Here is a 23,761-nt window from a genome sequence, read left to right on the forward strand (position 1 = left end):
TTTAATTTAAAATTTTTTATTTTATCTTTAAATAAATTCATTTTATTTTAAATAAATGACTGATTGTAAATTAAAATTATTTTTAATTTAAACTATTAAATGATTTAAATAAAATTTATTTTATTTTAAAATATTTATTTTACTTCCAGTATTATATTAGTTTCAGGTATACTGTTTACACATGTTCCTAGGGAAGAGTGGAGAGAGAACAGAAACAGAAAATATTGATATATTTTAAATATTTCTATGTAATGTAAAGAGAAACAAGCAAGCCTCAGAGTCATTTGAAGGCTCTACATCACAAAATGAAATAAAAGATAAAATGTCTAAAGTGATCTGGTCAAGATATATATAGGAGGCCTAAGAAACAAGAAGGTTTGGGTCATTAAATCAAAAACTGCAAATTCAATGAAACTTATTTGTGGACTGCCTTTTCCATCTCATCTAGCTATTACTCTGGCAATAAACAGACTTGAAACTACACACACATGAGAATTAAATGTATTAGAGTATCAAAGCACCTAGAACAGTCTACCATATACTAAGTTCTTAATAAATACCGATGACTGATAAAATAGTAAGTATACTAATACTTTCGGTTTTAGATATCTAAACGTTTTTATTGTATTCATGAAAGCTCCCTCAGTGTTATCACCTGTTCTAACCATGACTTCATATCCCCTATCATGAAATCCTACCACTTACCCAGTATCCCAGGAAAAGTTTCTTGTACCAGAATGCACTAATACCAAAGAATCTGAAGCCTGCACAATGAAGGCCATTTCTACAGTGATGAGTGAACAGTATTTATGCAATTTGGCCAACGCTCAGCTCGCCAGGGTATATTCTTTGGCCTCTGTTGGTCCACTATCTGCTGCTCTACTCCTGCTTAGATCATCTCCATCAAATGATAGATCGAGCAAGAGAGTTGGAGTTGGGATGGAGGATGGTGAAGGAAGAAACACAAATGTATGAAACCTTCAGCCTACCACTACGGCTTCACATTACCAGTCCGAGTAGTAGACTTGTGCTGTGTGCTTAGTTGCTTCAGTCATTGTATAGAAATACTCATAAAAGTATCAGGAGATCTAAGGCATAGTTCAAATTCTGCCACTTTCTGAATGACCTTAGGACTAGCTACTTAACTTCTGTGACTGCAATATGTTCTAAACAGAAAATCTTTCATATCTCTTCCAGTTCTAAATTCTCTGATTAATCCCATATTTCCCAAGGTACTCAAGAATAAGCTATAAATAGGAAGGGGCAGGTCTCCCCACCACCACTATCCCATTGCTATTTCCAACATGCACTATTGCCTTGAATTTTTTTTAATGAAATCTTCCTACAAAACCAGTGATTCCTCCATCTTCATGTCCCTACCCTCTAGAAATATTTGAATAAGCATATGGTATAACAACAAGAATTTGGTGCTGGAGAAGACTCTTGAGAGTCCCTTGGACTGCAAGGAGATCAAATCAGTCAGTCCTAAAGGAAATCAACCTTAAATGTACTTTGGCCAGCTGATACAAAAGGCTGACTCATTGGAAAATGAGTCTTACCCTGATGCTGGGAAAGACTGAGGACACTAGGAGAAGGGGCAGCAGAGGATGAAATGGTTAGATGGCATCACTGACTCAGTGGACATGAATTTGAGCCAACTCTAGGAGATGGTGAGGGACAGAGAAGCCTGGCATGCTGCAGTCCATAGGGTTGCAAAGAGTTGGACATGACTTAACAACCAAACAGCAGCATAACAACAAGTTTTCCTGGACCAGAAAGATCTGCATCCAACCTCTGATTTTACCACTTATTACCAGTTTTATTCTAAAAATAATAGCAGTTAAAGGATTGCAGTTATATTGGAGACTTTTGTCTTTGATTTCACAACTTTAGAGAACAAACACATCCTGAGAGATTAATGATGGGAATCTTGTGGATTTTTTTTTTTCAATACTTCAAAACCAATGGTTAAGAAAAAAATTTTAGTACCAAAAGATATTCTTTAAATAAAAGCCAACATGCAACTTCAATATATGATCAGATCACAATGACACCAGAACCTCAAGTATTACACTAGACCTCTCCATACCTTCCATCCTAGCCTCAAGGCTTACCAACTCAGTCTTAGAACTTGCAAAGACCCTCCTTAAAGTGGCCATCAGCATCCCTTGGGATCAGAGTCGAAGAGCAGAATCTCAGATCCCACCCCAGACTCACTGAATAGAGTCTACCACGTGATGTGTGTGGTATGTATGCATAACAATGTGATAAATACTGATCTAGAATAAAATTTAAAAAGCACTGAATTACCCCATGGTATCCCCCTAACTACAGTCTCTGGCTTAGCTTTCTTATTGCCTACCTCCTTGTTGAGACCCTGAGTGTGAACTCATTTTGAGAGTACACAGTTTGGAAACAGAAGGTACTCTCATTAGTTCAAATTCCTAGAAGTTTCTGCTACCTCCCTGTTTGTGTTCTAGCTAAAATCTCCTCAAAATTCCCATTGAAAAGAATAAGTTTACATGATAAACCTATACCCATACCTTAATTGATATTCCACAAGGAAAAAACCTTATTTGATTGAATTATAGAAGTGAAGTGAAAGTCGCTCAGTCGTGTCTAACTCTTTGCGACCCCATAGACTATAAGGCCTATGGAATTCTCTAGGCCAGAATACTGGAGTGCGTAGCCTTTCCTTTCTCCAGGGGATCTTCCCAACCCAAGAATGAAACCCAGGTGTCCCACATTGCAGGCAGATTCTTTATCAGCTGAGCCACAAGGGAAGCCCCAAAATACTGGAGTGGGTAGCCTATCCCTTCTGCAGCGGATCTTCCTGGCCCAGGAATTGAACCGGGGTCTCCATCTTCTGCTGACCTAAGCCACATTCATTGCTTGAAATATTTTGTTGCATACTGTTTTCACTGTATACCAGGTGGGCTGAATTTGATAAGTTAACAAGTACACTATCTAGTTAACGTACCTTAATTCCCTTTTCAATTAGTACGTCCTACCTCAAATATTTAAAGTCATGAAGTAAAACTATTTTTAAAAACTCAATATAGCTAAACAAAGGTCTTCCTTTGTGGCTCAGCTGGTAAAGAATCACCTGCAATGTGGGAGACCTGGGTTCGATCCCTGGGTTGTGAAGATCCCCTGGAGAAGGGAGAGGCTACCCACTCCAGTATTCTGGCCTAGAGAATTCCATGGACTGTATAAGTCCAAGGAGTCGCAAAAAGTTGGACACAATTGAGCGACTTTCTCTTCACTTCACTTTGGGCTTCCCTTGTGGCTCAGCTGGTAAAGAATCCACCTGAAATGTGGGAGACCTGGGTTTGATCCCTGGGTTGGGAAGATCTCCTGGAGAGAGGAAAGGCTACCCACTCCAGTATTCTGGCCTAGAGAAATCCATGGACTGTATAGTCCTTGGGGTCGCAAAGAGTCGGACACAACTGAGCGACTTTCACTTCACTTCACTTCACTTCATAGCTAAACAAAATATAGAAAAAGAGGTGGTTAATAACTGAGGAACACAAATAAATACATTGAACTATTGAATATAAAACTAAAGAAACAGACTGCAAATAGGTTGACCATATCCATTTCCTAATATCACTCTCTTATCCTCTTGTATTTAAATACTTGTTTTTATCTGTAAATTCACTTCAAAAAGACTACTCCTTAATGTTAGATTTTTCCAGCTGATAATGTGACATGCAGCAATATAGTTATTTTGATGTTTCCAAAAAGCTCAAAATCATGCAGTTAACTTGGTTTGCCACAAGGAGATTTGAGCCATTATGCTATTCTTGAATGTGTTTTCCCTAGTCAATGAATTTAAGGAGAGAACCCACTTATATAACTGAGCTATGAAACGGTTGAATGATCTTATGATTCCCGTTTCATTTTCTGATTTTTTTTTTAACTTTATGTAAGCGTCATCATTAGGATACTTAAAAACAAAGAGTATTAGAAGGTGGATGGCTTTCTGTCTCTTTTGCCTTCTCTCCCTCTTTTACTTTCTCTCTCAATAAAACTCTCCAGATATAAGCACCTACTGGGAGGAAAAGGAAGAGAGGCTTACATGATTTCCAATCAGTTACAGAACTAGATTATTACACTTACACATCCCATAGTCACACCCTGTTTTCTCTCAAACCTATTTTCATTTCCTTCCTCTTTTTTATATTATTATTATTATTAGTGAGCAGTTCAGCCTTTATTAAGGTTGGGCCCCCAGGTCACTTGGAGCTGGTGTACTTGGTCACAGCCTTGGTACCCTCGGACATTGCGTGCTTGGCCAGCTCCCCAGGCAGCCGCAGATGCACGGCCGTCTGGACCTCCCGGGATGTCACTGTGGTTCGGCCGAGAACTGGGCCAGCCAGGCACCCTCGCCTGCCAGCCGCTCAAACACATCGTTCACGAATGAGTTCATGACGCTCATGGCCTTGGAGGAGATGCTGATTTGGGGTGCACCTGCTTCAGCACCTTGTAGATGTACATCAAGTAGGTTTTTTTGCGCCAGCTGTGCCTTCTGGACTTCTTGTCCCCAGGACTCCTGCCCCGCGGGCCCCCTGCTACAGCTGTCCATACTCGGCGCTCACCCTCCTGCTCCTCCTGGTGGCCTATATTAGTAGCAGTAGTAGTATTGGCTTAAGGTTTATTCCTCTCTTTTTTACAGTACTCTAGAATTAAAAAAAGAAAAAAAACTACAGTAAAGTAGCATTAGTGTTTGTGAATTTGAAATGCTGGAGATGAGCAGAGACAAAGGTAAGTTTGTTCGAGCAATATTGTGTAGAATTAACTTTTAAAACCTTGTACTTATACATACACACTGTACAGAAGAAGCAAGGAATGAAATACTCACTTTTATATTGTCCTTAGAGAGCATTTTAAACAAAACTGTACAAAACTTGTTTCCTATGATTAAGAACCATGAAAAGAGAGTTTATTCTTAAACTCTTAAGTGCAATATATATTTTCTTCTTCCATAGATACTTTATCCAAATAATTAACCCAAATACCCAAATTTAATCCAAAATATCCAAGTAAGAGATATTTAGTCTACTATGTTAAATGGCTAACATCATCAGACTCAGAGGGAATAAGACCAAAAAGTAAATAAATAAAAGAAAACAGGCCTTCACAGGCATCCGTAATTTAAGTTCCTCTTGGCCTCTGGGTATCAGAATACTCTTCCAAGGAGATAACACTGGGTAACTCTGCTACCTATAGTCAGCACAGCTTGAAGAAGAAAATAATGCTGAAGTGCTCCATTCGCTTGAGTTTTAAAAATAGTTTTCATTGGAGATATTAAGGATCTATCTATCCTCCAGAACTTGAGAACATAGAGCAACTTGAGGCTGTTTGAAAGTAAACTAAGTGGTCTAATTGGACGAAAGCAAAATCAGCTCAAGGAAGCTCCTGAATTTGTCGTTAATAGTTTCCTAATCATATAAAGTACTCCTTCTCCTATTTGGAGCCAGTCTGTTGTTCCATGTCTAGTTCTGACTGTTGCTTCCTCACCTGCGTATAGGTTTCTCAAGAGGCAGGTCAGATTGTCTGGTATTCACATCTCTTTCAGAATTTTCCACAGTTTATTGTGATCCCCACAGTCAAAGGCTTTGGCATAGTCAATAAAGCAGAAATAGATGTTTTTCTGGAACTCTCTTGCTTTTTCCATGATCCAGCGGATGTTGACAATTGGACCTCTGGTTCCTCTGCCTTTTCTAAAACCAGCTTGAACATCTGGAAGTTCACAGTTCACGTATTGCCGAAGCCTGGTTTGGAGAAATTTGAGCATTACTTTACTAGTGTGTGAGATGAATGCAATTATGGCAGAAAGTGAAGAGGAACTAAAAAGCCTCTTGATGAAAGTGAAAGAGGAGAGTGAAAAAGTTGGCTTAAAGCTCAATATTCAGAAAACGAAGATCATGGCATCTGGCCCCATCACTTCATGGCAAATAGATGGGGAAACAGTGGAAACAGTGTCAGACTTTATTTTTCTGGGCCCCAAAATCACTGCAGATGGTGATTGCAGCCATGAAATTAAAAGACGCTTACTCCTTGGAAGGAAAGTTATGATCAACCTAGATAACATATACAAAAGCAGAGACATTTACTTTGCCAACAAAGGTCCGTCTAGTCAAGGCTATGGTTTTTCCAGTGGTCACGTATGGATGTGAGAGTTGGACTGTGAAGAAAGCTGAGTGCTGAAAAATTGATGCTTTTGAACTGTGGTTGGAAAAGACTCTTGAGAGTCCCTTGGACTGCAAGGAGATCCAACCAGTCCATCCTAAAAGAGATCAGTCCTGAGTGTTCATTGGAAGGACTGATGCTGAAATTCCAATAGTTTGGACACCTCATGTGAAGAGTTGACTTATTCGAAAAGACTATGATGCTGGGAGGGATTGGGGGCAGGAGGAGAAGGGGACAACAGAATATGAGAAGGCTGGATGGCATCACCGACTCGATGGACATGAGTCTAAGTAAACTCCGGCAGATGGTGATGGACAGGGAGGCCTGGCATGCTGCGATTCATGGGGTTGCAAAGAGTTGGACACGACTGAGTGACTGAACTGAACTGAACTGACTGAATATATAACTTGAAATTTTGAGCAAAAAAAATAGACATGTTACCTATGTTCAATGAGAAGTACAAAATGTTTATAAAGAAAAAAAATAAAAATCATCTATAATCCACCACCAGAGATAACCATATATTAATATGTTGGTATATTTCCATCATTCTTTTTACTATGCATCTATGTATGGATATATAGGTACATGTACATACTTATATGCATGGTATATGTGTGTTAGAATTAATATGCATAGGTACTAATGTAAGTACCTAATTTAAGAAAGTTGGGATGGTTCTATGCAAAATTGAAAACATCTCTCATATCATAAAATAGTCTCTAAAATTGGTCTTAATAGTTATATTATATCACTCTCTATATTTTTTTAATGGCTTAGGCAATTAAATATTTTTTTCCAAACTTTTTGATTACCTTTTAAGGATTTAATTTTAAATGTAAGATCAAATATTATATACATTCTTAGTTTAGAAGGGCATGGCTATCTTTTTAAAAACTTCATAAATCATCCAAAATTGATTTCTAAGAAGCATTAAATAATTATTGAAGAGAAAATATTCATGAAGTTAAGCAACTAAGTATATTAACAAATAGTCATTATATACATTCTTTAATTGAACTAGGAGTCAAGGCAAATTCATAAATCAGTGTAATAGTTGAGAATGGGCTTGAAGCCATCTTCGATGGGTTTAATTTCTCTCTGCTACTTGTAGTTGGACATTATATTAGATTGCATACCTGCTGTAACAGAATACCACAGGATATTCTGGGTGTTTTAAGCAACAGAAATTTATTTTCTCACAATTCTAGTGGCTGGAAGACCAGGATCATGCTGCCAGCAGGGCTGGTTTCTGGTGAGCTCTCTCTCCGTGGCTTGCTGATGGGCAGCTGCTTGCCGTGCTCTCAGATGATCTTTTTTCTGTGTGCATACATCCTCCGGGCTCTCTTCCTCATCTTATAAGGACATCAGTCCTATTGGATGAGGCACCCACCCTTGTGACCTCATCTAGCCTTATTCATCTCCTTAATGAAACTATCTCCAAACACAGTCATGTTGAGGTTAAGGCACCAACATGCGAATTTAGGGGGAACACAGTTCAGTCCATGACAGGTATGTGTGGCCAATTTACCTGGTGGTTGCATATATGGATTACCTCATTTGTAAAATAAAGATAATAACACTTTATTGCCTATAATCAAATTAAAAGAGTTATTAGAGATAAAACTAAGATCATGGCATCCAGTCCAATCCCCAAATAAATGGGGAAATAATGGAAACAGTGAGAGACTTTATTTTCCTGGGCTCCAAAATAACTGCAGATGGTGACTGCAGCCATGAAATTAAAAGACACTTGCTCCTTGAAAGAAAAGCTATGACCAACTTAGACAACATATTAAAAAACAGAGACATTACTTGGCTGACAAAGGTTCCTATAGTCAAAGCTATGGTTTTTCCAGTAGTCATATATGGATGCAAGAGCTGGACCATAAAGAAAGTTAAAAGCCAAAGAATTATGATTTTGAACTGTGGTGTTGGAGAAGACTCTTGAGAGTCCCTTGGATAGCAAGGGGATCCAACCAGTCCATCCTAAAGGAAATCAGTCCTGAATATTCATTGGAAGGACTGATGCTGAAGCTGAAGCTCCAGTGCTTTGGCCATCTGATGAGAAGTACTGACTTGTTAGAAAAGACCCTGATGCTGTGAAAGATTGAAGGCAGGAGGAGAAGGGGACGACAGAGGATGAGATGGTTGGATAGCATCACTGACTCAATGGATATGAGTTTGAGAAAGCTCCAGGAGTTGGTGATAAGCAGGGAAGCCTGGCATGCTGCAGTCCATGGGGTCGCAATTAGTCAGATATGACTGAGTGGCTGAACTGAACTGATAGATAAAAAATTCAAGGACAGTGCTTTGAAAACAATATTTAATAAATAAATAGTATCACATTAAAAATTGAGGGTTTACATACTCACTGTATACATTAATTAGTTCAGTCCCTTAGTCATGTCCGACTCTTTGCGACCCCATGAATCGCAGCACGCCAGGCCTCCCTGTCCATCACCAACTCCCAGAGTTCACTCAGACTCATGTCCATAGAGTCCATGATGCCATCCAGCCATCTCATCCTCTGTCGTCCCCTTCTCCTCCTGCCCCCAATCCCTCCCAGCATCAAAATCTTTTCCAATGAGTCAATACTTCGCATGAGGTGGCCAAAGTACTGGAGTTTCAGCTTTGGCATCATTCCTTCCAAAGAAATCCCAGGGCTGATCTCTCTTAGAATGGACTGGTTGGATCTCCTTTCAGTCCAAGGGACTCTCAAGAGTCTTCTCCAACACCACAGTTCAAAAACATCAATTCTTCGGTGCTCAGCCTCCTTCACAGTCCAACTCTCACATCCATACAGGACTACTGGAAAAACCATAGCCTTGACTAGACGGACCTTAGCCGGCAAAGTAATGTCTCTGCTTTTCAATATGTTATCTAAGTTGGTCATAACTTTTCTTCCAAGGAGTAAGCGTCTTTTAATTTCATGGCTGCAGTCACCATCTGCAGTGATTTTGGAGCCTCCCCCCAAAAAGTCTGGCACTGTTTCCACTGTTTCCCCATCTATTTCCCATGAAGTGATGGGACCAGATGCCATGATCTTAGTTTTCTGAATGTTGAGCTTTAAGCCAACTTTTTCACTCTCCTCTTTCACTTTCATCAAGAGGCTTTTTAGTTCCTCTTTACTTTCTGCCATAAATGTGGTGTCATCTGCATATCTGAGGTTATTGATATTTCTCCTGGCAATCTTGATTTTAGCTTGTGTTTCTTCCAGCCCAGTGTTTCTCATGATGTACTCTGCATATAAGGTAAATAAGCAGGGTGACAATATACAGACTTGACATACTCCTTTTTCTACTTGGAACCAGTTTGTTGTTCCATGTCCAGTTCTCACTGTTGCTTCCTGACCTGCATACAGATTTCTCAAGAGGCAGGTCAGGTGGTCTGGTATTCCCATCTCTCTCAGAATTTTCCACAGTTTATTGTGATCCACACAGTCAAAGGCTTTGGCATAGTCAATAACACAGAAATAGATGTTTTTCTGGAACTCTCTTGCTTTTTCCATGATCCAGCAGATGTTGGCAATTTGATCTCTGGTTCTTCTGCCTTTTCTAAAACCAGCTTGAACATCAGGAAGTTCACGGTTCACGTATTGCTGAAGCCTGGCTTGGAGAATTTTGAGCATTACTCTACTAGCTTGTGAGATGAGTGCAATTGTGCAGTAGTTTGAGCATTCTTTGGCATTGCCTTTCTTTGGGATTGGAATGAAAACTGACCTTTTCCAGTCCTGTGGACACTGCTGAGTTTTCCAAATTTGCTGGCATATTGAGTGCAGCACTTTCATAGCATCATCTATATACTATTAAAAATAGCTTCTATTACATAATTTCTAAGTTGGATGTCCTATTAGCCTTAATAATTATTAGGAGGAATTAGTAGTTAATAGAAAAGAAATACAAACATTAAGAAAGTTATCCAATATCAGGATTATGCAATGAATTGGTAGCATGATTAATAATAAAAATAAGTATTTCAAGAAAAGGCATATCCTGTTAATTCCTTTGAAATTAAGATAATTTTCAAAAAGAAGATTGTCATCTTTTTTATGAATATTTATTAACTATAGTTGGTGAAAACATAAACTTAGAAAAGAAACAAAATTTATATCATTTGAAAGATTTGATTTTATTCAAAATTTCTGAAACTGTCTTCCATAACAAAATAAATCTCCCAATACAACCATTCCCAAAATATTTAGTAAGCTGCTAAACTTACTAAATTTAGTAAAGAATTTAGAAAATTCTAAATTTTCTAAAGAATGGGGAAGAATTTTCTAAAGAATTAATAAAGAATGGGAAAAACTAATGCCACAAGAGTAACAGCATTCATCTTGCCTCTTTAAAGAGCTTACTTGAAAATTGAGCAACACGTTAAGTATTTACTGAGTCATGTTTCGTGATTAGTGGTAAGCCAGGTACCACTGAGAATTCAAAATAAATCATGACACATAAATAGAAAACTAAGACAATACAGATATGCACACAGTACCTTGGAGTCGAGCTGAAGGACATCTAGCTCAGCATGGCAGGAGGAGGCTGAACAGGAATGCCAGTGTTATAGTGATTATGCTAGAAGAAATGACATTAAACTGAAGATGAATAGCAGGTGGCTGTCCATGAAGGCAGATAAAAGGGGGAAGCCAGCCAGGGAAGGGAAGGGAAGTCTCCAGGTAAATAGACCACAGGACCAAAGACACAAACATGAGGAAAAAGTTATAGAAAATCACAAGTAATTTGGTTTTGCTGAACCAGAATTCCAGGAAGTGATTGTAAGCAATGAAGCTGGATAGGTAAGATCATGAATAGCTTGTATGTATTATCAAAGGAGTTTGAATTTTAGTCTGTAGATCATGAACAACAGCCTTATTTAGTGTTATTGACATCTTAAATAGAGTTTTGCATCAGTTCTTTAGAGGATGGGCTTGAAGGTGAAAAATTAGAAGCAGGAAAACGAGTAAGAAGATCATTTCAATCCTTGGGTTGGGAAGATCCTCTGGAGGAGGAAATGGCCATCGACTCCAGTATTCTTGCCTGGAGAATCCCATGGATAGAGGAGCCTGGCAGGCTACAGTCCATGGGATCACAAAGAGTCAGACATCACTGAGCAATTAACACTTACTGCTTTCTTTCCACTTTGATGGTCTAGTCAGAATTGAGGTAGTGGAGACAAAAGGAAGGAGCAGAAAATGGCAAGAAGTACTTAGGCATTAAAATGATCAGAACCTATCACTGTGTAGATACAGAACTGTGGAAGAGGATGTTAATTAAACAGGAAGTATAGAAAAAGGAGAAATTTTGAGAGAAGCTGACACATTCAGTTTCTGAAACAGTAGCATCAAGAAGCTGATGAGTGGTTGACAGAAAACTGGATATATGAATCTAGAGCATGAGGATTAAGGCTGGGGTGTATGGGTTGAAATAAGAGAGAGGACAAGATTTCCCACTAGGCATTTGAAATGGCAAATGATTCAGGGATAGAATCCTGAGAAACACTGACTTTAAAGGATGAGTCATATGGAAGAAGTCTATGGAAGAAGCAGGGAAGAGAGGAGAACCAGCAAAACACTGGGTTAGAGAAGACAAGTATCCAAAAAATCAGAACAGACTGGGACCCCTGATGAACGCCCATTGAATATGCCAAATAGAAAGTTATTTGTGATCTTAGAAAAGCTAGTGTATGTATTGTGCATGCATGGGTGTGTGCTAAGTTGCTTCAGTCATGTGAGACTCTTTGTGACCCTACGGACTGTAGCCCACCAGGATCCTCTGTCTATGGGATTCTCCAGGCCAGAATACCGGAGTGGGTTACCATGCCCTTCTCCAGGGGATCTTTCCAACCCAGGAATCGAACCTGTGTGTCTTATGTCTCCTGCATTGGCAAGTGAGTACTTTACCAATAGCGCCATCTGGAGGGACTGGAAAACCAGCTGATTGTAGTGAGTTCCTTTGAGTAAGTGACAGATCACAGAAAAGATGTTGGAATCTCTCTTGGGTTACACAGGCAGGAATTACTGTCCCAACACCTGAATGATATCCTCTGGGATGAAGTGAACACAAGACAGAAGTGTCTGAAGTAAGGAATGTGCAGAGAAGTCTGACCCAGATGTGAAATTATGGTTCAAGGGTAGGATTCTAATGTAGTGTCCTTATCAGAGAGAAAAAAGGATTTCAAGTCCAGAACCAGTGACTGGAAGAAGCATTATCATTACAGCTTGAAAACAAAGGAATCACAAGCAGAACCAGCAGTAGATAGCATCCATCTATCTCTATTATACAACAAGATTGTATAAGTAAGATTGACATTGAACATTGTGTCCTTCCCTGATGACTCAATTGGTAGAGACTGCCTGCAATGTGGGAGACTCAAGTTCAGTCCCTGGGTCAAGATGGCAGAGATATGCAAGAACATCATAACTAAATTGCAAGAATACATAAGTCAAGAAAGTAAATTATCCAGAAAAGTAAGAAATGGACAAACTAAGAAATATTAGCACTTCAGAAGTCAAAGAGAGGTGAGAACTTTCATCTCTAGCACACACAAATTACCCCATAAAGATCTGCTGAATTAAGAACTAAATGGATAAGCAAAACAAGGAGAAAAATTATTTTTTTTACTGTGGATATTGGCAGCAGTTTTATTTTGTTCTACTTTAAAATAAGATGGCTACATAATATCTATTTTTCATCTAAAATTTCCACTTTTTAAACTATACATGTATTATGCCACATTTCTCTAGACAAGAGTTATTTTATAAAAGTAATCACTTTTCCCTGGAAAAATTAAATAGAATCAGTGGATGCCATTGATCTAGAGCACTTGTAAGCACTAAAAATTAGTGTTTCTCTATGACTGCCCCATTTCTCAGTGTTCTCTGTTAGCAGGAAGAGTATTAATCTGTTCAGTTTTATCCTAGAACCATATTTTTACATTTAATTAAAGATACAACAGATGCACAAAACATACCCTCAATAAAGGGCATACCTTAATAGAAACAGTATAACATGCTTCTATAATTAGGCAAGGTCAAGAAAAATAAATTAAAGGGTAACTGAGTAACTGCTAGAAGAGTTAAGAGAGGAAAGAAGATCTTGTCTGGAGGACAAGACAATAGAAAAATAAGTATAAAATGATGAGGTCACAAGGTGATAATACAGAGAACTGGACTTTGAGTCAGGAATAAAAAGTTATAGTTCTGTGATTCACTTTGTAGTTTAGGATAAAGCATTTCAGTGTTCCCAGTTCTTGCTTCCTTTCTTTGCCCTTATCATTTGGTATGCAGCAGCCATAAGGATCTTCTTAAGATGCAAGTCAAACCATATCACTTTCCTGCCTAAAACTTTCCAATAGTTTCCTGTTACAGTTGAAATAAAACCTAACCCATTCCCCACTACCGTCATCAGCATATGTGAACGGAACTCTGCCTACCTCTCTGAGCTCATGTCCTTCTACTTTTCCCTCAGTAACTGTTCCTGGATTGTTTTATGTTCCTTACACCCCACAAAAGCTCACAGATGCTGTTTGTATAGAATACCGAGCCCCCGGTCCCACTGTGGTTGGGTGGTTTTTATCATTTAGACGTCAATTCAAATATCTCCTTAGAGCTATCTTATTTGACTTTCTGTAGGAAAATAATTATTCCAGTGTCATCCATCTATCTCTATTATACAACAACTTTTCTCTATAAAACTTACTACTATTAAAAACCAGATCTTTCATTATGGATGTGCTTTTATATGTGTGTCCCATCTATAAAACATTTCCTTGACTATCGTATTCATCATAGAAATTTCTGGGTCACAGTTGATGTTCAGTAAATGTTTGTAAATGAAGGAGAATAAGGAAGGAATAATGAAAGGAAGGAGGCAGAGAAACAATTGACAGCAAAATGAGGCAAAATTGTGGAAAAGAATATTGGAAATAACCACCCAGATATTATTTAGATATCATTCTATGCTTGAATATATTTAAATACCATACACTTGCTATGATTTAAAGGAATTCCATATACTATTGTTTTCATTCTCTTGACATTTCAGAGAGACCTAAACAATGCAAATATTTTTATACATATGTATGGGAGTGGGTATGGATATGTATACTAATTTTCATGCTTTATTTGGGTGAAACTAAGATATACAGAAACATAAGAGACACCCTCAGAACACACTCAAGATGTCATCATTCACAGATCCATGTGCTACCCCTCTAAATTACACTTCTCCAGCTGGTATGGTTAATTTCGCAGTGGATAAGCTAACAGTGCCATATCACACCCAAGTAGTACAAAACTGTGTAAAAACAAAATAAAACAGTGATAAACAATGGATTATTTCAATGGCATATGGCAGATACACCATCGGACCAGCCTCAAATACAACTCTTGGATTCTGTTTAAAAATCAGTGCTTGAATTATAGATTTAGCGTTCAAGGCACTCTTTGTAAGCAGCGAGCAATTATTCCAAAAAGAAGAAAGAGAGGGTCAGATAAAGGAGAAAAGGAAAACACACTGGTCATTGGAGAAGAAAGATAAACTAGAATTAGTGGGTAGTACATGCTTGACAATCTATAGGGAGTAACATAAAATGCATGAAGCATTCAATAGGAAGAGATGGCAACAAATAGACTGCAGTGGGTTGCCATGCCCTCTTCTAGGGGACCTTCCCAACTCAGAGATCGAACCCAGGTCTTCCACATTGCAGGTGGATTCTTTACCAGCTGAGCCACAGTATTATTGGGAAGCCCAATAATACTGGAGAGGGTAGCCTATCCCTTCTCCATTGGATCTTTCCAACCCAGGAATCAAACCGGGTGCTCCTGCATTGCAGGCGAATTCTTTACCGAAGAGTCACTTATATGACCATCTAAATTAGTCAAACTCATAGAAACAGAAGGAAGAATGGTGGTTGCCATGGGCTGGTGGCAGGGGAAAATGGGAATTGCTGTTCAATGGATTTAAAGACCCACTATATAATATCATGGGCTTCCCTGATAGCTCAGTTGGTAAGGAATCCACCCGCAATGCAGGAGTACCCGGTTCGATTCCTGGGTTGGAAAGATCTGATGGAGAAGAGATAGGCCACCCACTCCAGTAGGATTCCCTGTGGCTCAGCTGGTAAAGAATCTGCCTGCAATGCTGGAGACCTGTCTGCCTGCAATTCTGGAGACCTGGGTTCAATCCCTGGGTTTGGGAAAATCCCTGGAGAAGGGAAAGGCTACCCACTCCAGTATTCTGGCCTGGAGAATTCCATGGACGGTATGTCCATGAGGTCGCAAAGAGTCAGACACAACTGAGTGATTTTCACTTTCATATAATATCATGCTTATAGTTAAAATCTTGTATTATACACTTAAAAGTCTGTAAAAAGAATAGATCTCAAGTTCTGTGTTTTTATCACAATTTAAAAAAATAATTTGTAACATTTGCCAGAAAAGAATTTACTTACTTCATTTATAAATATGAAAGGACCTTTTAGTCTATGGCTTATTTTTATTTGTACACATAATTCAGTGACAAAAAGTAAATATTGTAAAATTAAATTATCTTGGCAAATATGGCTTCTTACAGTAGGAAATATTAACCATCACATGGTGACTGAAAAATAGAGATTCCCTCATCTCAACTCACTGCTCTATAATAATAAAATTATAAATTAAAACTTTCAGCTCCTATCTGAAGCATGAAATTCCAGAGCCACTTTATATCAAGGGGAAAAATAAGTGCTTAAAGCTAAGATTCATATATTATCTTCCTGAGGGAGCTTCTGCCCTTAAAAAGAGAACCCACCACAATATAAATCATAACAAAATGATAATGAAAGGGATTTCCACAGATAATGACCTTTATTGCATTACCTCTGAATTGCCCCAGCCTAATGGAGAGTAGCCCCAAAGTTTATGTATACTGCAGACCATTGTATTTAAAAAGTCAAATGTGAGGATTCCTTGGTGGTCCAGTGGTCAAGACTCCATGTTTCCATTACAGAAAGTATGGTTTGATCCCTGGTCCTGCAAGCCACACAGCATGGTCCAAAAAAAAGTCACACATATGATCATGAAAAAATGAGATAACACACAATTAACTGGTGAGCCCAATTCAGCAGGGACCCTTAACAAAATTATGAAGAGGGAGGAGTCTGTGATTCATGGAAAAAATTTGGGATGAGCTCATGGTAAAGCTAAAGAACATATTCATTTATTCATCTCTATGAAGTCAGGAAAAGTATGCCATCCTGGTCTTCACTATGTTCCCCATACTCTAAAAGTGTCCAATAAAAGTTCCTTGGAGGAATGAGGGAAGGCATGTCCAAGGTTATATCTGGAAAAGGATGATTAAGCAAAAGTAGATACCTTGACAGTATATTTAAAAACCAAGCAAACAGCTTGTATTGCCGTACAAGTCTTCTTTATGTTCAACATTATGAAATCTACATATTCAGAGTCTTTCAGTCTATAAAATCTACTCAAGTATTCACATACAATTTATTCACTTATGTTTTCTTCATAAAAATGCATTATTTAAGACTTGTTAGCTGATCCAGTGTTCTTGCCTGGAGAATCCCAGGGATGGGGGAGTCTGATGGGCTGCCACCCATGGGGTCACACAAAGTCGGTCATGACTGAAGCGACTTAGCAGCAGCAGCAGCAGCAACTGAATCAAAGAATTAAGGATAGGTTTTTTCCCCCATAATTTTATACAAATGATGAAGTACATTTTAAAAATACACAGTAGTGCTGTGTGTCAATAAAACGGGAAGGGAAAAAGGGTTCATGGAGAAAGACAGTTGTAATATCTGAAACTTTATAATTGCATAATTTTAGAGCAGATAGCCAATTTTGCCCTAAATAATCTGAGAACATATTCATATGCAGGTTTTAAGTTTAAATCTTAATCTTATTCAAATTGAATGTATCCAGTGGTTTATGTTTTGCAAATTTTTCTTTAAAATTCAAATGAATAAATTTATTCATTTATTGTTGTTGTTCAGTCATTAATTCGTGTCTGACTCTTTGTGACCCAAGGATTGCAGCACACTCTGTCCTCCACTATCTCCCAGAATTTGCTCAAATTGATGTCCACAGTGTTGATGATACTATCTAACCATCTCATCTTCTGCTGCCCCCTTCTCCTTTTTTTTCAATCTTTCCCAGCATCAGGATCTTTTCCAATGAGTTGGCTCTCATTAATCTCAAATGAATGAACTTATTCTCACAATTTGTGCATTGTTAGAATTATCCAGTAATCTCATCTTAAGCAAATAACTGTATTCATTTATACAGTAACTGTTACAAACCTTTTTCATTCTTCCTGAAATCACTTAGCTGGACTTGCCCACTCATTTTAAACAGATGGCCTAGCCTCCTACCTTACAGAGAAAATAGCTACCATCAGTCACACACTCTACCCCCTATATTATCTGCATGTTCTTCATCTTTCCCCTTTCTGATTCCATCCCAGAGGATGCCTTGACTAATTTCTTCCAAAGATAACACCGCTATCTGTATCCTTGATTTCATCTTTCCCTCCCTTCCCTTTTCCTCTCATCATGGGTTCCTTCAATAAATGTTTATTGAGTGTTTTCCAGTGCCAGAATATTCAAAGCCTGGGGTTATAGTGTTAACCAAACAGACGAAGCCCCTCTCCTCTTGGATTTTCCATTCTATTGTGTCCTCCAAGCCCTTTTTAACATTCACTTCCTTTTTTATCTTCAATATATCCTCCCTCAGTGGCTCTTCTCATTCACAAGCTTGTTTAACGCACCCTCTCACTGAAAATGCATCTGCTCATTCTGCTGACCTTGAAGGCATATGTCTCCTTCCTGTGCTGCTTCAATTCTAGAATAAGCTGCAGTTTCTGTTTCTACTTGCCCTACCTTTTATTTTACTCCTCACTGCACAGCATTTTTACTTTTGTTCTCTTACTCTAGTGAAACATTATTTATCTGCAGGCTTTGACACAGTCTTCCTTCTTTGAATTCTCATGAATTCTAGGACAGAGTGTACTTGATTCTCTTTTTGCTGCCACTTGTTCCTCTGCCTGCACGCTTACTGCTGGACTCTGCAAGATTCCTACTTTGGCTCTCTTTTCTCATTCTATCCATTTTTTCCTGAAGCATCCTACTCTGGTTTCAGCTTCTACCTATGTGCTAATGTCTCCAAAATCCTATATGTTCAGTTCAGTTCAGTTCACTCAGTCGTGTCCGACTCTGCGACCCCATGAATCGCAGCACGCCAGGCCTCCCTGTCCATCACCAACTCCCGGAGTTCACTCAAACTCATGCCCATCGAGTCGGTAATGCCATCCAACCATCTCATCCTCTGTCGTCCCCTTCTCCTCCTGCCCCCAACCCCTCCCAGCATCAGGGTCTTTTCCAATGAGTCAACTCTTTGCATGAGGTGGCCAAAGTACTAGAGTTTCAGCTTCAGCATCAGTCCTTCCAATGAAAACCCAGGATTGATCTCCTTTAGAATGGACTGGTTGGATCTCCTTGCAGTCCAAGGGACTCTCAAGAGTCTCCACCACAGTTCAAAAGCATCGATTCTTTGGTGCTCAGCTTTCTTCACAGTCAGACCCTCCTAAATTCCGTATCTACAATTTCATGTACCCAAAAGACATTGTCTCTTAAATGTCCACCAGCATCACATAATAAAGAGATGGTACTTACTATTACAAACTACCATAAAGAAGCCTGGAGTGCTGCAGTCCACAGAGTCTCAAACAGTTGGACATGACTTGGCCACTGGACAGCAACAACAAAGCATAAAGAAAGGGGGCTTCCCTGGTGGCTCAGAGGTAGAGAATCCACCTGCAATGTAGGAGAGGTGGGTTCAATCCCTGGGTCAAGAAGATCCCCTGGAGAAGGAAATGGCAACCCACTCCTGTATTCTTGCCTGGGAAATCCTATGGACAGAGGAGCCTGTCAGGCTACAGTTTATGAGATCGCAAAAGAGTCAGACACAACTTAGTGACTACACAACAGCAATGACAACAAGCATAAAGAAAAGTATTACCAACTATAGCAACCAAAAAGCTACAAAATATCAGTGATTTAGTGATTTAAAAGTATTTTTTCTTGCTTATGTAGTTGGTAGTGGTGATGGCAGGATGGTGTGGGGGTCAAGCTGGTCCCCGGACCTAAGTTCCTTGAGATTCTTTTTTAGTATGTGACTTCCAAGCTCATTCAGTAGGACTTTATCTGGCCAGCAGTTGGGGAAAGAGTTCATTGGATGGTGTGGAAAGTTTTTCTGCACCAGTTCTCGACATGGTATAGTTCACATTTACCTGTGTTCCATGGAACAGAATTCACTAACATGGTCCCATGTAGATGTAAAGGGCCTGGGAATGAGAGTCCAGAGCCAAGCAGCCACTTCTCAGCTGTACCAGCGGCATCAGTTTCAAGTAGATAGCCAGCATTCTCTGCCACAGAAGTCACGGGTGACCTTTACAGAGACAGACTTTTGTTTCCAGTCAGTTGAATAAGGACTGAGAAGTACAGAAATGGAGACTCTCTGGGTACTTTCTTTCTGAAGGCACAACGGTGATGTCAATGTGTTAATTTAATGCTTACAGAACTAAAACTTGGTTATTAAGGTAAGGAAGGGCTTGGAAAGCACTTGGCCTCTCTGCCTTTTACCTTTATTCCTTTCATCCAAACTGCACCATAATTCCCAAAATATCAGAGGCTTCTTTCCTAAGTTTTTCCTCTTTAAATTTATAGAATTAGATTTCTGATAATAATTTCTGGTAAATAATTAGAAATAATTAGAAATCTGGTAATAATTTCTGGTAAAAAATTATAACAGATTAATGTGTATAAACTCAGTTAATCTTTTCACTCTGTGTTAAAACATTTAACAATTCTCCCAATGATTCTAAGATAAAGTACGAATACATACTGTGTCATGAAAGCCTTACAAAAGGACACCAATCTCACCTGTCTCACTGAACTGACTTGTCTCCCATCAACTCAGCGCCATTCTGACCCTAAGGTCAGAAGAAACCAAGAACAAAGAGGATGCTGGGAATATCCTTCCCGTGATGTTCAGTTCTGAATTAGAATCAGCCATTGAGAGGCATCACACAAGATTTGGAAGGTAAAGAGAAAACAGGGTATTATTCCTCTTTGCAATATTTTCTTACATTGCAAGCAGGTGCTTTGAGTGGTTTTGAAATTTGAAGCACCTTCTGAGCAGGTTCTTGAGAATCATTCCTTAGAAATTCCACATCATGATAGCCCGTCTCCCCAAGGACTTCCAATGAGTGTAAGCTTCCTAATGCCCTGAATTAAACATTTCAGCCCTGCAATATAGAAAGTGCTGGTATTTTCCTGAACAAACATTGATAGATATACTCACCCAAGAGGAGCACACATATATACACAAACACACACCCTACGTACCGGCCAAATTAAAATTCCTGCCATTACTAAAATTCAATTTATTGTTTTCATATTTGCTGCCCTTTTGCACAGTATGAACATTCCCTGACTTTCTTCCTGAAAAATTCCCACTCATCTTTCAAATTCACACATCATCTTCTAATGGAAACATTCTCTGTTTCTCCCAATTATTGACTCTTTTTCCGTGGAAAGCCCATAACAGCTTGTTCATACCTCTCATAGTGTAGTTAAAACATTGTTTACATTTCCTCAACTTGTAGAGAGGAATCATGTTTTGTTATATCAATACTTAGTGGCCTCAGTTGCTAATGTAGACTGTCATAGAGTAGGCATTCAATAGCATGGGTTATAGATGCTATTAAAAAAAGATTCGATTTTGAAATAAGATGTCATTGATATAAACGAGGGCTTCTCAGGTGGCGCAGTGGTAAAGAATCCGCCTGCCAGTGCAGGAGATGCAGGTTTGATCCCTGGGTCAGGAAGATCCCCTGGAGTAGGAAAAGGCAACCCACTCCAGTATGCTTGCCTGGAGAATCCCATCGACCGACTGGTGGGCATGGGATGGCAAAGACTCAGATATGACTGAGAAACTGAGCGTGCACACACAATATAAATGAGAATTTTCTGCACAGCATACTCTCAACACTGAGAGAGTAAACCTGTATGTGAGGAATGAATCTAAGGCTCACGGGAACATCCCAGGAGTGGGTAAATGTGAACAGACAGATAAGCAAGTTAGCCTGCCCTGCTTGCCTGTCTCCTTTCAAATTATCACTCACAGATGTAGTTACTCCATCTACTGACATCCTAGAAAGCAAGCTTTATCCCAGTTCCTGACTCTGAGACCCTCATACATTTCACTTCCCCAAGACCTGTGGTGGAGGAAAGAGCTCCTCCATGTTGTTGCCTGAATGACACTGTGAGGCTGACCCTCCCACGGGATATGCCCTGGTTGCCCAGACAAGCGGCACCACCTGCTGTCTCAGCGGCAGCCCGGGTGCAGGGGACCATGCTCCAGACACACATGCAAGGCAGCAGGACAGCCAAGAGAGGAGCCCCAGCTGCAGTGTCGGTTTTCCCTCATTAACACTGGGTCAACATGACTGCTATTTCAAATGGCCCCTCTTTAATTAAATTGATGCCAGCTTCTGCGTCTTGCTCCATTCTAGGAATTTTCAGTCTGCTACCAAAGGCAAAGAAAGAGAGAAAAAATTAATCTGATGAACCCTTTTGCTTGGTTTTAACTTCCAAGGGAAGCTTTATTCAGATGAAACACTTCTAAACATTTTAAACAAAAGTTAAAATCATGCATTCAATTGATTCAGCAAATATGGAATTTATTGGGCCTTGGCCTGACCAAGGTTGTCTTAGGGGCTGGAGGAGACTAATAAAACAAGATGAACATGTTCCTTGTCCTCTTGGAGTTTATAGTCTGGGGTTTTATTGGGGGGTGGGGAAATAAATAAAAAATAAATGTGCAATATAAGAGTAAGCACTAGGGAGTCCAGCCTGGCACTCTGGGATGACCTAGAGGAATGCGATGGGGGGAGGGGAGGGAAGCTCAAGAAGAAAGGGATATATTAATGCATATAATTATGGCGGATTGGCATTGTCGTACAGCAGAAACTAGGGCTTCCCTGGTGGATTAGCGGTAAAGAAACCACGTGCCAATGCAGGAAACTTGGCTTTGATCCCTGGGTTGGGAGATCCTCTGGAGAAGGGAATAGCAACCCACTCCAGTATTCTTGCCTGGAGAATTTCATGGACAGAGGAGCCTGGCAGACTACAGTCCATGGGGTCCCAAAGTATTGGACACTACTAAGAGATTAGGCACGGCACAGCACGGCAGAAACTAACATAACATTCTAAAGCAATTAAAAGTAAACTTAGACACCAAAAGCTTATACTGGGGTTTATCTGATTAACAATGTTGTGATAGTTCCAGGTAAACAGTGAAGGGACTCAACTTTAAAAATGAAAGATGAATAAAATTTTTAAAAAGAATTTAAACTTGGGGAATTTAGTCTCAAAAAATAAATTTAGAAAAAAAAGACTAAGTGCTATGAAGAAAACTAGAGCAGAGGAAAAGCATAGAGAGAGCCCGTAGGGGTAGATGGAAGACGCTCTTTAAGCCAGCGTGGTCCAACTCCATTGTGATGAAAAGCCCTTTGTGTGAAGATCAAATAAAGCAAGGGAGTAAGCCAGGAAAGTATCTGTGAGCATTCCAGGCAATGAGAAGAGAAAGGCCTGCGGAAGTAGAGCCTGGAGTGTTCAAGGAACAGTGAGAGGGCCAATGTGGCTTCATCTGAGACGGAGGAGATGAACTGGAGAGGCGGGCAGGGGCCAGGTCATTTAGAGATTTGCAGCTGGAGTCAAGGCTTTATTTAGCGAGGGTCTAAATTACTATGACACTTGTGACAGGGCTTTAATTAGGGCCATGCTCAACATTCCTCACTTCTCTTGAGGCAAGAAAATAAATTAGCCAATCTAGAAGGAATAAAACCAAGAAAGTTATTCCTGGTGCCAATTGTTCTGTTATTTGTTATGCTATCTGTTTTTTAAAAGTAATTACCTTGTTAAAACAGCTCATTTATTTACACCCAAAGGACTTTGAATAAACTGAAGTTAAATGGGTGTGAGTGTTTTTACAAAGCTTGGGGGAAATTTCTTAGCCTGTGGTAGAAGAGATTTTGCCAATGCCCTTGTGAAATCCTTTTAATTTCCAGGGAATGCAGTCATGTTTTTAGATTTTTTGATTAAACCTTAGAAGATGATCTATTGTTTTACATGTGAGAACACTGTGACTTTTGCAAAAGTCATTCAGGTCATAGTGGCTGTTCCAATCAGATTTTGGCAACACTTCAGTACGTGTAATGGACCTGGGAGCCAGATATACCCAGACTGACAATCCAGTCATATTCCTTCTGCCACTCTGAGTCTCAGTTTCCCCAAATTGGTTGATACTAGAATCAAATGTCTAGTGCCTGGCATTCTGCATGCACTTTAATCTAGTATCTGCATTTCTTTAGTACCAATCATTCTACCTCATGAAGTTGGGCAAAGAAAACATGGCTGTACTTCTTGTCTGCAGAATATCCCCCAAGGCCACAGCACATTTTGTTTTTTCCATTAATTTTTTTGCTTTCTGGCACCATCCCTCTTA

The 23,761-nt window shown here is 39.4% G+C and overlaps 1 pseudogene; it reads right to left on the reverse strand.

The window, feature by feature from the left end:
- Positions 1–4,238: 4,238 nt before the first annotated feature.
- The window catches only part of LOC120882110, a 147,359-nt pseudogene continuing 127,836 nt past the window's right edge, over positions 4,239–23,761 (reverse strand).

This window comes from Oryx dammah, unplaced genomic scaffold (genome assembly GCF_014754425.2).
Source record: "Oryx dammah isolate SB20612 unplaced genomic scaffold, SCBI_Odam_1.1 HiC_scaffold_2, whole genome shotgun sequence".
Taxonomy (NCBI): Eukaryota; Metazoa; Chordata; class Mammalia; order Artiodactyla; family Bovidae; genus Oryx; species Oryx dammah.